Source organism: Periplaneta americana, chromosome 12 (assembly GCF_040183065.1).
Source record: "Periplaneta americana isolate PAMFEO1 chromosome 12, P.americana_PAMFEO1_priV1, whole genome shotgun sequence".
Classification (NCBI taxonomy): Eukaryota; Metazoa; Arthropoda; class Insecta; order Blattodea; family Blattidae; genus Periplaneta; species Periplaneta americana.
This window is the reverse complement of record NC_091128.1, coordinates 166,671,244-166,688,325: the sequence shown is the minus strand read 5'-3', so window position 1 is coordinate 166,688,325 and position 17,082 is coordinate 166,671,244. Positions and strand designations below refer to the sequence as shown.

The 17,082-nt window shown below is 31.9% G+C and overlaps 1 protein-coding gene across 2 annotated transcripts in view; it reads left to right on the top strand.

The window, feature by feature from the left end:
• The first annotated feature begins 376 nt into the window (after window positions 1–376).
• LOC138711154 (inactive dipeptidyl peptidase 10) overlaps window positions 377–17,082 on the top strand; it is a 491,022-nt gene continuing 474,316 nt past the window's right edge. For both annotated transcript variants that reach the window (XM_069842506.1, XM_069842507.1), the window contains exon 1: window positions 377–534. The gene's annotated coding sequence lies outside the window, so the exon portion shown is untranslated. The remainder of the gene's footprint in view (window positions 535–17,082) is intronic.

Genomic DNA, 17,082 nt, shown 5'->3' with positions numbered 1-17,082 from the left:
AAACCCCTAGACACGTTACCTTCAAAACAATTTTTGTAACAAGAGAATAAGTAGCCACAATAAGAAACAAATACTAGAGACGCATAAGAAAGAGCGGACCGGAATGAAAACCCCTAGACACGTTACCTTCAAAACAATTTTTATAACAAGAGAATAAGTAGCCACAATAAGAAACAAATACTAGAGACACATAAGAAAGAGCGGACCGGATAGAAAACCCCCAGGCACGTCATCTTCACAGAAGCACTTCGCTTCGTACGCTACGTCCTCGCAAAAAGGGAATGCGTTAATGTGTGATACACGATCCATTTGCATAGAGTTGTCACCTCGCACCTGGTCGTCACTACGCGGCGCCCCGGTCGCTACGCGGCGTCGGCATCGCTTGAGACGTCAGTGCTAGAGTAGCCGTCGCTTCGGCAGGGATGCAGAATACAAGCCTCACATCTCGGGGTCGAGGAGGCCGGAGGATGAGTGAGTGAGTGTGTCAGTGAGTGTCAGAACGCATCTAGGAGACAAGACACACAGACAGTCCAGGTAAGCCTTCGCCCTTGCAGGCGATTAGCATAGAAGCCGGCCTGGGCGCTTCGCCTCCCGGGCAGCCAACATCTCAATCCGGGACGGGCGAGAATCTGTGAGCTCACCCCGTGCTCACAGGACGGATGCTAAACTCCGCACACATTGATATTATGCAGGGGGCCAAGTTTCACAGGCAATGGTACGCGACCCATGCGTTGCAAGGGGTAGTTTATTTATCAATACAAATGTAGAGCTGCTTCATGATGCTGCTGAGATGAACTTCAGCTTAACCCGTCGATTGTTTCCTTGGAAATGGACCAAATTTAATGTACAACATAAAAATCATTCACAAGTTCAAGTTTTGTCCACGTTAGTGCTGTGAAAGTTATAGTTACTTTAGGAATTTGTGGAGTAAAGTTGTTTTATAAACTTCTGAGATGAAGATCAGCTTAACCCGATGATTTTTTTCATTCGAAATGGACGAAATTTAATGTACAACATCAATATCATTCACAGGTTCAAGTTTGTCCACGTTAGTGCTGTGAAAGGTATAGTTACTTTAGAAATTATTGTTTTGTAGAGTAGAGTTGTTTTATAAACTTATGAGATGAATATCAGCTTAACCCCACGATTTTTTTTCATTCGAAATGGACGAAATTTAATGTACAACATCAATATCATTCACGAGTTCAAGTTTGTCCACGTTAGTGCTGTGAAAGGTATAGTTACTTTAGGGATTATTGTTTTGTGCAGTAGAGTTGTTTTATAAACGTCTGAGATGATGATCAGCTTAACCCGTTGATTTCTTTCATTGGAAATGGACCAAATTTTATGTACAACATCGATATCATTCACAAGTTCAAGTTTTGTCCACGTTAGTGCTGTGAAAGGTATTGTTACTTTAAGAATTATTGTTTCGTGCAGTAGAGTTGTTTTATAAACTTCTGAGATGATGATCAGCTTAACCCGTTGATTTCTTTAATTGGAAATGGACCAAATTTAATGTACAGCATCAATATTATTGACAAGTTCAAGTTTTGTCTACGACAGTTCTGTGAAGGTATAGTTACTTTAGGAAGTATTGTTTTGTGGAGTAGAGTTGTTTTATAAACTTCTGAGAAGAAGATCAGCTTAACCCGTTGAATTTTTTCATTGGAAATGGACCAAATTTAATGTACGACATCAATATCATTCACAAGTTCAAGTTTTGTCCACGTTAGTGCTGTGAAAGGTTTAGGTACTTTAGGAATTATTGTTTTGTGCAGTAGAGTTGTTTTATAAACTTCTGAGATGAAGAACAGTTTAACACGTTAATTTTTTTCTTTGGAAATGGACCAAATTTAATGTACAACATCAATATCATTCACAAGTTCAAGTTTTGTCCACGTTTGTGCTGTGGAAGTTACAATTACTTTGGGAATTATTGTTTTGTGGAATAGAGTTGTTTTATAAACTTCTGAGATGAAGAGCAGCTTAACCCGTTGATTTTTTTCATTGGAAATGAACCAAATTTAATGTACAACATCAATATCATTCACAAGTTCAAGTTTTGTCCACTTTAGTGCTGTGAAAGGTGCAACTAGTTTAGGAATTACTGTTTGTGGAGTAGAGTTGTTTTATAAACTTCTGAAATGAAGATCAGCTTAACCCGTTGATTGTTTCATTGGAAATGGACCAAATTTAATGTACAACATCAATATCATTTACAAGTTCAAGTTTTGTCCACGTTGGTGCTGTGAAAGGTATAGTTACTTTAGGAATTTGTGGAGTAGAGTTGTTTTATAAACTTCTGAGCTGAAGCTCAGTTTAACCCGTTGATTTGTTTCATTGGAAATGGACCAAATTTAATGTAAAACATCAATATCATTCACAAGTTCAAGGTTTGTTCACGTTAGTGCTGTGAAAGGTATAGTTACTTTAGGAATTATTGTTTTGTGCAGTAGAGTTGTTTTATAAACTTCTGAGATGAAGATCAGTTTAACACGTTAATTTTTTTCATTGGAAATGGACCAAATTTAATGTAAAACATCAATATCATTCACAAGTTCAAGTTTTGTCCACGTTAGTGCTGTGGAAGGTACAATTACTTTAGGAATTATTGTTTTGTGGAATAGAGTTGTTTTATAAACTTCTGAGATGAAGAGCAGCTTAACCCATTGATTTTTTTCATTGGAAATGAACCAAATTTAATGTACAACATCAATATCATTCACAAGTTCAAGTTTTGTCCACTTTAGTGCTGTGAAAGGTACAACTAGTTTAGGAATTACTGTTTTGTGGAGTAGAGTTGTTTTATAAACTTCTGAGATGAAGTTCAGCTTAACCCGTTGAATTTTTTTTCATTGCAAATGGACCAAATTTAATGTACGACATCAATATCATTCACAAGTTCAAGTGCTGTCCACGTTAGTGCTGTGAAAGGTACAATTACTTTAGGAATTATTGTTTTGTGGCGTAGAGTTGTTTCATAAACTTCTGAAATGAAGATCAGCTTAACCCGTTGATTGTTTCATTGGATGTGGACCAAATTTAATGTACAACATCAATATCATTTACAAGTTCAAGTTTTGTCCACGTTGGTGCTGTGAAAGGTATAGTTACTTTAGGAATTTGTGGAGTAGAGTTGTTTTACAAACTTCTGAGATGAAGATCAGTTTAACCCGTTGATTTGTTTCATTGGAAATGGACCAAATTTAATGTAAAACATCAATATCATTTACAAGTTCAAGTTTTGTCCACGTTGGTGCTGTGAAAGGTATAGTTACTTTAGGAATTTGTGGAGTAGAGTTGTTTTACAAACTTCTGAGATGAAGATCAGTTTAACCCGTTGATTTGTTTCATTGGAAATGGACCAAATTTAATGTAAAACATCAATATCATTCACAAGTTCAAGGTTTGTTCACGTTAGTGCTGTGAAAGATATAGTTACTTTAGGAATTATTGTTTTTTGTGGAGTAGAGTTTTTTTTATAAACTTCTGAGATGAAGATCAGTTTAACCCGTTGATTTGTTTCATTGGAAATGGACCAAATTTAATGTACGACATCAATATCATTCACAAGTTCAAGTTTTGTCCACGTTATTGCTGTGAAAGGTACAATTACTTTAGGAATTATTGTTTTGTGGAGTAGAGTTGTTTTATAAGCTTCTGAAATGAAGTTCAGCTTAACCCGTTGATTGTTTCATTAAAACTGGACCAAATTTAATGTACGACATCAATATCTTTCACAAGTTCAAGTTTTGTCCGCGTTAGAGCTGTGAAAGGTATAGTTACTTTAGGAATTATTGTTTTGTGCAGTAGATTTGTTTTGTAAATTTCTGAGATGAAGATATTCTTAACTCGTTGATTTTTTCACTGGAACTGGACCAAATTTAATGTATAACATTAATATAATTCACAAGCTCAAGGTTTGTGTGCGTTAGTACTGTGAATGGTATGGTTTCGTTGGAAATTATTATATCGTTCAGTAACGTTGTTTTATCAACTGCTGACATCAAGTTCAGCTCAATCCGTTGATTGTTTCACTGAACAAGGAATAAGTTCAACGTATAAAATTAATATAACTCAGAAGTTCAAGTTTGGTAGATACAAATGCTGTGAAAGGTATAGTTTCTTTAAGAATTGCACGTATTGTGTTGTTTTATCAACTGCTGACACCAAGTTCTGTTTAACTCGTGGATTGTTATACTGAAATCGGAACAAGTGAAACGTTTAAAATTAATGTAACTCACAAGTTCAAGTTTGGTAGATACTAGTGCTGTGAAAGGCATAGTTCCTTTAAGAATTGCACGTATTGTGTTGTTTTATCAACTGCTGAGACCAAGTTCTGCTTAACTCGTTGATTGTTATACTGAAAACGGAAGAAGCAAAAAGCATAAAATTAATGCCATTCACAAGTTCAAACTTTGCCTACGTTAGTGCTGTGAAATGTATAATTTCTTTAGTAATTATTGTGTTGTGTAGTAGAGTTGTTTTATCAACTACTGAGATGAAGTTCAGCTTAACTCGTGAATTGTTTAAGTGGATGTGGACCACATTAAATGGATAACATTAATATCATTCACAAGTTCAAGTTTTGTCTACGTTAGTGCTGTGAAAGGTATAGTTTCTTTGGAAATTATTGTATTGTGCATTAACGTTATTTTATCAATTACTTACATCAAGTTCAGCTTAATCTGTTGATTGTTTCATTGAATCGGGAATACGTTCAACGTATAAAACTAATGTAACTCACACGTTCGTAGATATTAGAGCTGTGAAAGGTATAGTTTCTTTAAGAATTATTGCATTGTGTTGTTTTAAAAACTGCTGAGATCAAGTTCTGCTTAACTCGTTGATTGTGATACTGAAAACGGAACAAATAGAAGGTATGAACTTAATAAGATTCACAAGTTCAAGTTTTGTCTACGTTAGTGCTGTGAAACGTATAATTTTTTTAGGAATTATTGTTTTGTGTAGTACAGTTGTTTTATCAACTGATGAGTTGAAGTTCAGCTTAACTCTTGCATTGTTTAATTGCATATGGACCAAATTTATGACAACATTAATATCATTCACAAGTTCAAGTGCTGCGAAAGATATAGTTTCTTTAAGAATTATTGCATTGTGTTGTTTTATCAACGGCTGAGATCAAGTTCTGCTTAACTCGTTGATTGTGATACTGAAAACGGAACAAATAAAAGGTATGAACTTAATAAGATTCACAAGTTCAAGTTTTGTCTACGTTAGTGCTGTGAAACGTATAATTTTTTAGGAATTATTGTTTTGTGTAGTACAGTTGTTTTATCAACTGATGAGTTGAAGTTCAGCTTAACTCGTGCATTGTTTAATTGCATATGGACCAAATTTATGATAACATTAATATCATTCACAAGTTCAAGTGCTGCGAAAGGTATAGTTTCTTTAAGAATTATTGCATTGTGTTGTTTTATCAACGGCTGAGATCAAGTTCTGCTTAACTCGTTGATTGTGATACTGAAAACGGAACAAATAAAAGGTATGAACTTAATAAGATTCACAAGTTCAAGCTTTGTCTACGTTAGTGCTGTGAAACGTATAATTTTTTAGGAATTATTGTTTTGTGTAGTACAGTTGTTTTATCAACTGATGAGTTGAAGTTCAGCTTAACTCGTACATTGTTTAATTGCATATGGACCAAATTTATGATAACATTAATATCATTCACAAGTTCAAGTGCTGCGATTAATTGCTTCACTGAAAATTGACCACATTTAACGTGAAAGATTAATATCATTCACAAGTTCAAGTGTGGTCTTCGTTAGTGCTGTGAAGGTATAGTTTCTTTAGGAATTATTGTATTGTGCAGTAGAGTTGTTTTATCACCTTCTAAGATGAAGGTCAGCTTAACTAGTTGATTTCTTCTTTGGAAATTGATCAAATTTAATGTATAACATCAATATCATTAACAAGTTAAAGTTTAGTCTACGTTAGTGCTGTGAAAAGTATAGTTTCTGTAGGAATTATTGTTTTGTACAGTATTGTTGTTTTATTATTTTCCAAGATCAAGTTCATTTCAACTCTTTGATTGCTTCACTGAAAATAGACATCATTTAATGAATAAGATTAATGTCATACGGAAGTTCAAGTTTGGTCGACGTTAGTGCTGAGAAAGATGTTGTTTCTTTGGAAATTATTGTAATTATTGTGCAGTAGTGTTATTTTATCAACTGCTGAGATCAAATTCATCCTAATCTGTTGAATGTTTCAATGAAAGTGGATGACATTTATCTTATCTAATTAATATCATTCACAAGTTCAAATTTGGTCGACGTTATTGCTGTGAAAGACATAACGTCTTCAGAAATTTTTTTTTGTTTCAGAGTTGCTTCATCAAAATTTCAATTTGAGATCAACTCGCGCTTTTTGAAAGGACGTTGAACAATGATAAACTTCCTAAAGGTTAAATGAAGTTTGCCAGGTAGTGGTACGCGACCCCTGCGTTGCATTACCTTTCTAGAGTTGCTTTATCACCTACTAATTTTAATTGTGACCCCGGTGCTCGGAAGACATATGCTGTAATTCTCTACACATTAATATTATGCAAAGGTCGAAGTTTCACAGGCAATGGTATGTGACCCACGAGTTGCAAAGTGTAGTTTCTTCAGAAATGATTGTAGAGTTGCTTAATCAACAGCCGGGATCAAGTTCAACTTAACGTGTATATTGTTTCGTTCGAAATGGACCAAATTTAATGTCTACTATTTATATCATTGACAAGTTCAAATTTTATCGATTTTAGTGCTGTGTAAGGCATAGTTTCTTTGGAAATTATTGTATTCTACAGTAGAGTTGTTTTATCAACTTATGAGATTAAGTTCAGATTAATACGTTGATTGTTTCACTGAACATGGAACAAGTTCATCATTAAATTAATATCAGTCACAGGTTTGGTAGACATTACTGATGTTAAAGATATAGTTTCTTCATGAATTGTATTGTACAGTGTTGATTTAGCAACTGAAAAGGTTAATTTGAGCTGAAGTCCTTACTCGCAGGACGTATGCCGTAATTCCTTAGATATTCATATTATGCAAAGGTAGAAGTTTCACTGGAAATGGTACTCGAAAAGCATAGTCATTATGTGTTAGATTGTAGAGTTTTTAACCCTTTGATTCTGTCACTGAAAATGGACCAAACTTAACGTATTCACAAGTTAAAGTTTAGGGTATGTTAATGCTGCGTAGGGTATGTTAATGCTGCGAAGAGGTTAATTTCTTCAGGATTCGTATCGTGCAGTGAAGTTGTTTTATCAACAGTAATCTCACTAGAGGTTTTGATTTATCTAGAGAAAATCAAAACTCGAGTGGGATTTAATTGACTATTACACGATTAGAAGAAAGTAGGCTATACAAAGATTAGAAGTAACAAAGTACTCCAATACAATAAAATATTAATTGACTTACGAAAATACAACTGTCTTCAAATGTATTATTGTACCATCTCAACATTACGCTAGATGGCAGTAGTGTTTTATGATGATGTTTTCTTGTTACCGGTATCAGTTGTGCCAACTATGGAATCATCATTGAACTCTGTGGACTGTTACTAGTTAAGAAGGCTTTGTTGATTCAGTTTCATTTTTATTAAAACATTTGCATTTCATTTCAATCATCCGGATCCCAGTAATCAACGTCACTTGATAGATGATTTTCAATAAATCTTAGTATTAAACAATCTCTGATACGTGACTATCCATAATATACTGTATAGCAGAAGCTATAACAAACATAACCTAAATAATATAAACAAATGTTAGAAAAGCTTTAATTAGGGATGATAAAATAAACAAGAAACGTTTTAATTAACGATGATGAAATAAAAAATAAACATGGATAATTTTAAAAGAAACAATTATTGAAAGTACAGTTTTCAAATTTGAATGTTTTGGTGGAAGGTGGTTCAGATGATGTTATATTGGACGTGTGCGTAAAAGAAGTGAACTCCCTGGTGTACATGGTGTATCCCTCAACTCATTCAGGATTTCCGAATGGTGCTCTTCATATATGACCAGTGATCTTTATTAATTCTTGTTCTTGAATGCCAAAATGCGAGTCATATTTGAAAGTGATGTGCATCGACGGGAGTGGTTTGTAATTTTCTGTTGTTTTTTTTTTTTTTTTTTTTGATGGACAGACCAGTGCAGTTTGAAATGTTGGCAAACAAAGAAACAAATGCTAGGGTAGTGATAAAAATAAACAAATGCTAGGGACGCGATAAAATTAAACAAATGCTAGGGGCGCGATAAAATTGTGCGATAAGCAGCCATGATTGGTTGAAAGACGTACTTTCGTACCGTTTTATTGGTCGAAAGTACCGGTAGCGTGACGTAGTAAAAGTGTAATAGTCAACTTAAAAGTTCAATCTGAGCTCAACTCGATGCTTTTGGAAGGACGTTGGGCAATATTAAACTTCCTAAAGTTTAAATCAAGTTTGGGAGGTACTGGTACGCGACCCACGAATTGCAAAATGAATTTTTGTGTGTTTTAGAGTTACTTTAGCAACTGCTGAGATGAATGTGAGCTTAACTCCAAGCTTCCTGAACGGAAAGTGATCACATTTAACGTCCTCAAACAATATAATTCACAATTTAATTTTTAATCGACATTAATGCAATCCTAATACATTGCAAGACAGTATACTTTGGAGTTCAACTATAAAGTTGTTTTATCAATTACTGGTACCAGAATAAGTTCAATCCCGATCTTCTAGGTAGCTACCTGACAAATTTCTTGAACTCAAAGCAATTATTATTTTTTTTTCAAATGATGCAGAGAAAATTAAGATTCTTACGTTAATATCATGCAAAGGCTAAAGTTTAATGAATATTGGTCCGCGATTCAGTGTGGAAGAGTGTACTTTTCTAGGAATTTATTTTATCAACTGCTGAAATCTGCTCAACTCTGTGTTTGTAAAACGGATGTTAGGTAATATTAAACTTCCTGAATTGAAATCATGTAAATGTTAAAGTTTAACAAGTACAGGTACGTGACCCACTCGTTGTAAAGTGTACTTATTTTAGAAATTCAATAAACAATTATTTTATCAACTGCTGAGATCTATTAGGTCTTAACCCTATGTTTATTGGAGAGATAATGGACCAAATTTAACATTATAAATTTATACAAATAATATGTAGCTAACCTGGCCTGGTTGCCTCATAAATGGTGCTTTGTTGGTGCCACTTGTAGGGTTCAGACCTGTCTTCGGACATTTGACTAAACAACAACATATTAAAATTTGACAGATATTGATAAGAGATCCTTTCATTTCAGGATATAGTTTATTTAGGAGTTCCCTTTTAGAAGTGTCTCATCAACTACTGAGATCAATTTGAGCAAATTTCGTCCTTTCTGGACCGAAGCTGAGCCATATTCAACTTCAAGCTCATTAATTCATTATCATACCTGGTTAAATTTTGGCAGGTCCATGCTTTGCAAGGCGTAATTATTTAGGATTCCAGAGTTATTTTTATGAACTACTGCAATGTATTTGAGCCCAACTTTGTGTTTCTGAGATGGACAGAGATCTTATTTAATTTCTGAAATTTGTTTATTCTAACGACATGTTAATATAGGGGAGAGTTGGGTATTATCGGACATCGGGTAATATCGGACAGTGCGTTTCTTTCATCTACCACCAGATGGTAGTACCTGAATAACATGGTAACGTTTCTGTATGCGACATCACAGAAACGTAACCATGTCATTCAGGTACTATCATCTGGTGGTTGATGAAAGAAGCTCACTGTCCGATATTACCCGATGTCCGATACTACCCAACTCTCCCCTATGTCAGGTACACATTCCACGAATTGAAAATAGTATATTACGATACAAGGTTGGGAAGTGCTATTTACAAAATCGAGGAAAAGTTTGAAAAACCAGCAGAGCGAGTTTTTTAATTTCAGAGATTCTGTAATGCACTTCACAAACGTGTACTGTACAACATTTTTTTTTCACGATCATATTTTTAAAATTGCAAATACAATATATTGTTCTATATTCATGTGACATTTCTAGTTTATCTTTGAAATTGAGAAAGAAAATTAACTGCCTCTATTTGTTAGACAAATTTATTTATTTATTTATTTATTTATTTATTATTTTGCTAATAATTATAACATAGCATACAATATATACAGAAAAAACTTTAGCTCGCCCCTGAAAGAGGAGAACTCGTGCTCAGGGGCGGATTCCTGAATTGAAATTAATAATTATACAATACAATTTGTCTTATGTCTACTATGCAATTGTAGTATATCAATTTAAATTTACAATTTTTCAATTTTGATAAAATCCATACATAACTTTTTAAATTTAATACTAGAACTATTAGAATTGACAAGATTATGATATTTAAATATCAATTTGTTATATATTCTTGGGCCTAAATTACTACTATGATTAAATACTGCAACAGTGTTGCATTTTGGTTCAAACAATCTTAAAGAATTCATGACTTTTGTTTCATAACTATGAGAATACAATTCAAAATTATTTCGATTTTTATGTATGAATTTTATTAATACAATATAATAAATTTGTCTTACGTTAAGTACATTAAAGTCTAGAAACAAATTTTGAGATTGAAAATCAATAGGTTTATGAAGACATATTTCAATTATTTTCTTCTGTAATAAATAAAGTGGATAAAAATTAGATTTAAATGAGCTACCCCATCCTATAATTCCATGCGTAATTACCGATTGAAATAAAATTAAATATATTGTACGTAATAAACTTATTGACAAGTAATTCCTCAATAAAACAAAATAATATACTATTTTACGTAATTTATTACAAAGGTAATTAATGTGTTGGTTCCTTTTTAAATGATTATCGAAAATTATGCCTAAATACTTAACTTCAGAGGACTCTTTAATAATCGGACATCTATACTGTATAAGACAACAATCAGAATTATATAATTTAATACTTAATATAGATGTAGGAGGTAATAATTTTTCTACATTCACTGACTCTGTGTGATAGACGAATATTGTTATATATTCATGAGATATTTCTCATTTATCTAAGAAATTAGAAGAGAAAATCAACTTATTCTGCTTGTTAAACGATGTTATGTTTAATGTTATGTTTTATTTAACGACGCTCGCAACTGCAGAGGTTATATCAGCGTCGCCGGATGTGCCGGAATTTTGTCCCGCAGGAGTTCTTTTACATGCCAGTAAATCTACTGACATGAGCCTGTCGCATTTAAGCACACTTAAATGCCATCGGCCTGGCCCGGGATCGAACCCGCAACCTTGGGCATAGAAGGCCAGTTGTTAAACGAATGGTGGACAATATTCAGACTATGAAATAATTCTCATAAATCAATAAAATTAGAATGAAAACAGTCTGCTTGTTGGACGAATGCTGGAGGCGATATCTCTCATTCATATTCAATATTAGAACACTTAATCAATTCCATTTGCTTGTTTCTAATTTCCTACAACGCAAGATTTAAAGCATGACAAATATTGGCATGCATGTTAGGATTTTGTGTCAACTACAGAAATCTATTAGAGATCAACTCTTGTTGTTTATGTACGATGTTTAAAGAACTCAAATTAAAATATTCTCTTCTAGTTAATATTCGGTATATATTGACACATCAGTTACAAGACATAGTTTCCTTAAAAGTTCGATAACTGATCTGTTGTATCAACTGCAGAGTCAGACGTGTAGATTTTCACTCACTTATAAATTGTAATTAAGCCGATTGCTGTATAGAATATTGCTTGCATATCATTGCACTATAAACGTCACTCAATTGTCAATCCATCCTATTTATAAATAATGCTTGGTAACGCAAGGTACTTAACCTCTTCAATTAACATCCACAGATAAAGCATGGCATATATTGACATGAAAGCACGTGTTCAATTGTTGTGTAGTTGTATCAACTGCTGAGATGAAGTAAAACTTAACCTCTATGTTTGTGGACAGTTGCTCAACTACAAACTTCAGACTTTCAACCCTTCAATTAGCATCATGTACAAATTGAATGCGTGCTGCAAAAACGACCTACCATCATTTGGTAATGATGGAGAAAAGATTGAAATTTTGAATTTAACAAATGAAAGACATATTTCTTTTGCATGAATATTTTTGTTATTAAATAAAGGAGGTATTTCTTTTGCATGAATATTTTTGTTACTAAATAAAGAAGATTTTATTTATTTTGTATGAATATTTTTGTTGTTAAATTCAAGAAGATATTATTTCTTTTGCATGAATATTTTTGTTACTAAATAAAGAAGATATTATTTCTGTTGCATTAATATTTTTGTTAAATAAAGAAGATATTATTTCTTTTGCATGAATATTTTTATTAAATAAAGAAGATATTATTTCTGTTGCATGAATATTTTTGTTATTAAATGAAGAAAGTATTTATTTTGCATGAATATTTTTGCTATTAAATAAAGAAGATATTATTTCTTTTGCATGAATATTTTTGCTATTAAATAAAGAAGATATTATTTCTTTTGCATGAATATTTTTGTTATTAAATAAAGAAGATATTATTTCTTGTGCAATAATATTTTTGTTATTAAATGAAGAAGATATTATTTCTTCTCCAATAATATTTTTGTTATTAAATAAAGATATTAATTCTTTTGCAATAATAGTTTTGCTATTAAATAAAGAAGATATTATTTGTTGTGCAATAATATTTTTGTTATTAACTAACGAAGATTTTATTTCTGTAGTGCAATAATAGTTTTGCTATTAAATAAAGAAGATATTATTTCTTTTGCAATAATAGTTTTGCTATTAAATAAAGAAGATATTATTTCTTTTGCATGAATGTTTTTTTTATTAAATAAAGAAGATATTATTTCTTTTGCAATAATAGTTTTGCTATTAAATAAAGAAGATATTATTTCTTTTGCAATAATAGTTTTGCTATTAAATAAAGAAGATATTATTTCTTTTGCATGAATGTTTTTTTTATTAAATAAAGAAGATATTATTTCTTTTGCAATAATAGTTTTGCTATTAAATAAAGAAGATATTATTTCTTTTGCAATAATAGTTTTGCTATTAAATAAAGAAGATATTATTTCTTTTGCATGAATGTTTTTTTTATTAAATAAAGAAGATATTATTTCTTTTGCGTGACTATTTTTGCTATTAAATAAAGAAGATATTATTTCTTGTGCAATAATATTTTTGTAATTAAATAAAGAAGATATTATTTCTTTTGCATGAATATTTTTGCTATTATATAAAGAAGATATTATTTCTTGTGCAATAATATTTTTGTTATTAAATAAAGAAGATATTATTTCTTTTGCATGAATATTTTTGCTATTATATAAAGAAGATATTATTTCTTGTGCAATAATATTTTTATTATTAAATAAAGAAGATATTATTTCTTTTGCATGAATGTTTTTTGCTATTAAATAAAGAAGATATTATTTCTTTTGCATGAATATTTTTGCTATTATATAAAGAAGATATTATTTCTTGTGCAATATTATTTTTGTTATTAAATAAAGAAGATATTATTTCTTTTGCATGAATATTTTTGCTATTATATAAAAAAGATATTATTTCTTGTGCAATAATATTTTTGTTATTAAATAAAGAAGATATTATTTCTTTTGCATGAATATTTTTGTTATAAAATAAAGAAGATATTATTTCTTCTGCATGAATATTTTTGTTATTAAATAAAGAAGATATTATTTCTTGTGCAATAATATTTTTGTTATTAAGTAAAGAAGATATTATTTCTTTTGCATGAATATTTTTGCTATTATATAAAGAAGATATTATTTCTTCTGCATGAATATTTTTGTTATTAAATAAAGAAGATATTATTTCTTGTGCAATAATATTTATGTTATTAAGTAAAGAAGATATTATTTCTTTTGCATGAATATTTTTGTTATTAAATAAAGAAGATATTATTTCTTCTGCATGAATATTTTTGTTATTAAATTAATAAGATCTCATTTGCATTATTATTTTTGTCCATACAGGGATTCAAAATTAAATTTTTATCCATTAAATGATGATTAGCTCATTTTTGCAAGCACCCATTCGATTGAAGATTGAGATAAATTGACACGTCAACCACTGGTTGTGAAACGTAGCTTTTTTACGAGTTAGGTTAGTGATCATCTGTATCAACTGCTAAGTTTTACAGAAATAAAAAAGTAATCTGATTTATGTATTGCGTCGGCCTGGTTGGCGCTCTTGGTATAGCGCTGGCCGTCTATGTCCTAGGTTCGGGTTCGATCCCGGGCCACGTCGATGGCATTTAAGTGTGCTTAAATGCGACAGCTCATGTCAATAGATGTACTGGCATGTAAAAAAAACTCCTGCGGGACAAAATTCCTGCACACCGGCGACTCTGATATAACCTCGGTAGTTGCGAGCGTCGTTAAATAAAACATAACATTAACATTGTTGTCACATAAGAGTATTGTCGCTTATCGAGTGCATTCTAAACGTTCCTGCATATAGGCTTACAATCATCCCTTTAAGAGAAGTTGGTTGTTAAGCATTGCGAAACTTGTAGAAATATAACTAAGCCTACATTTTATCGTCATAGTTTAGGTTCTAATACAACTACATATTTTTGTCTTCATTATAATCTCTTTCTACTCTTTAAACATGTACTAGAAGTAGTGATACACCTATATTGCTTTACTTCTTGAAAACTATATACAAAAATACATTTTCATTTCATTACAATACATGTCATGCAATGCTACAATTTTCTCTTTTCCTACATTTCAGATTTCAAAGAAATTTAATCGCATAAACTTAAAATTAACAGATGACACTCTTGCCGAAAAGAATAGCGTTCCTTTAAATATTACGGTCTTGGGACATATTTAAATTTTGTAACCTTCATTTTTTCTCTGATATATTTACATAAATGTGATATGGAAGCTGTTATATTATATCTCGTATTGTAGCCTGAAATTTTCAGAAGTGTAGCTATATAATTACAGAATGATTCACGAGGATTTAGCGCCCCTTACGGAGCTTTTTCTGAAGACATCCTTAGCCAAAAAATTTTATATAAAGATTTGTCCTAATCTCAATATTATCAGAATTACACGAACTTGAATTTGTTTGTAAAATACAATTATTCTTGAGTTTTAAGGATAAAAGAATATTACAGGTAAAGAATGAACTATTCAGGAGTATTATTTCTTTAATTAGCTAGTATTCTGAAACAATACAAAGAAAGAGTAATGGAACGGAGAAAAATTCTCTCCGGCGCCGGGATTTGAACCCGGGTTTTCAGCTCTACGTGCTGATGCTTTATCCACTAAGCCACACCGGATACAACTCCGACGCCGGTTAGAATCGTCTCAGATTAAGCTCCAACTCTTGGGTTCCCTCTAGTGGCCGCCCTCTGCACTACGTCATAGATGTCTATGAACGCAGGACCGAAGTCCACACATGTGCTGAGGTGCACTCGATATGAGTGACTAGTTGGCCGGGATCCGACGGAATAAGCGCCGTCTTAAATCACGAAGTGATTTTCGCATATCATATATATTATTTTAATGTACCGAAGTACATATGATATTTCCATGCAAATTTTCTGCGTCATCATACACGCAGAATATCTGCATGGAAATATCATATGTACTTCGGTACATTAAAATAATATAGTATTCTGAAGCTAAAAATGTGTTGCTTCGTACAGAAATGTTTCGATTTTTAACTACAAATTACATTTTCTTCCGCATTTATCACAATATTTGTTACAAATCACGCCACTCTTGTAAATTCTTTAAGACTGTACATTAGGATGCATAATTAAACTGTAAAGCATCAAGTTCCTAAAGTTGTATGATTTGTAACAATTTTTGTGATAAGTGTGTAAGAATGACGTCATTTTTAGTTAAAATTAAAAAATAAAATTTGTGCAAAACAATTAACAACACATTTTTAGCTTCAGAACACTAGCCAGTTAAGGAAATGATACTTCTGAATAGTTCATTCTCTATTTGTAATATTTGTTTACCCGTAAAACTAAAGAAAAAAGGTATTTTACTAAAAACTTCAAATTAATGTAACTTTGAAAATATTGAGATTAGGACAAATGTTTATATGACATTTTTTACTCAGAATGCCTTCAGAAAAAGCTCCGTAAGTGACGGTAAATCCTCGTGAATCAACCTGTAATAGAATATGGGTTGGTCCAAAAATCAGTAACCATTATTGGACTTACAGTCTTACTAATAAACAGTGTATAGTTTTTATACGAGACTTATGCAGAGTTGAGACAGAAAACGTTACTAATAAACCGTGAATAAGCTATGGACGTATAAACAGGCTGTAACTATACAATGGGAATTGCTTTGCAGTAGTTATATACACGAAACCCCTTGTTTAAGCGTTGTATATAGCGAAAAAATGGCCGCCTCTCTAACAGCTGTTCGTATCGACTGTCATTTTATGACGATGTTTACCTTGTAACCACAGAAGAACAAACCAAAGATCATAGAATTATTAGAATAATATTGCTGTAGCTTGTACTCTTTGACCAAAATGTAGTGTGGTAATCGATTAGAGCCAGTTGTACTATCGATATTTAACACGCCACACTAGAGCGCTCTACCGGATGCAATAGAGAACCTCAGATATTCTATTACCTTTCGTAACGAAGTAATGACGAAACTATGACGTAGCTGTGTAACAGTCATACTGTTATACACGACGTATGTAGTGATTATTAGTAAGGAATTTACACACGACTTATAAACGAGCTACTCATTGAATAAGTATAAGACAGTTAAACGTCTGTATATAGAGTTTTTATTAGTAAGACTGTTAGATTATATTTTAATCTCCCCATGGATTTAAAATTACTCGCCTTTCGCTTTCAACTGATAATTAGTTACTAATGTAAACACCAGAGTGCATTGCTAAATAGTCAATCAAACTGGTGTCAATAAAGTATTATTTTACCATTAGAACTGTGTTTCTCCATTTTAATTGTTCGGAAAAGAATGTTATTTCAGAATAAAAATTGGCAAGTTCTGACTCCGTTAAAGATCAA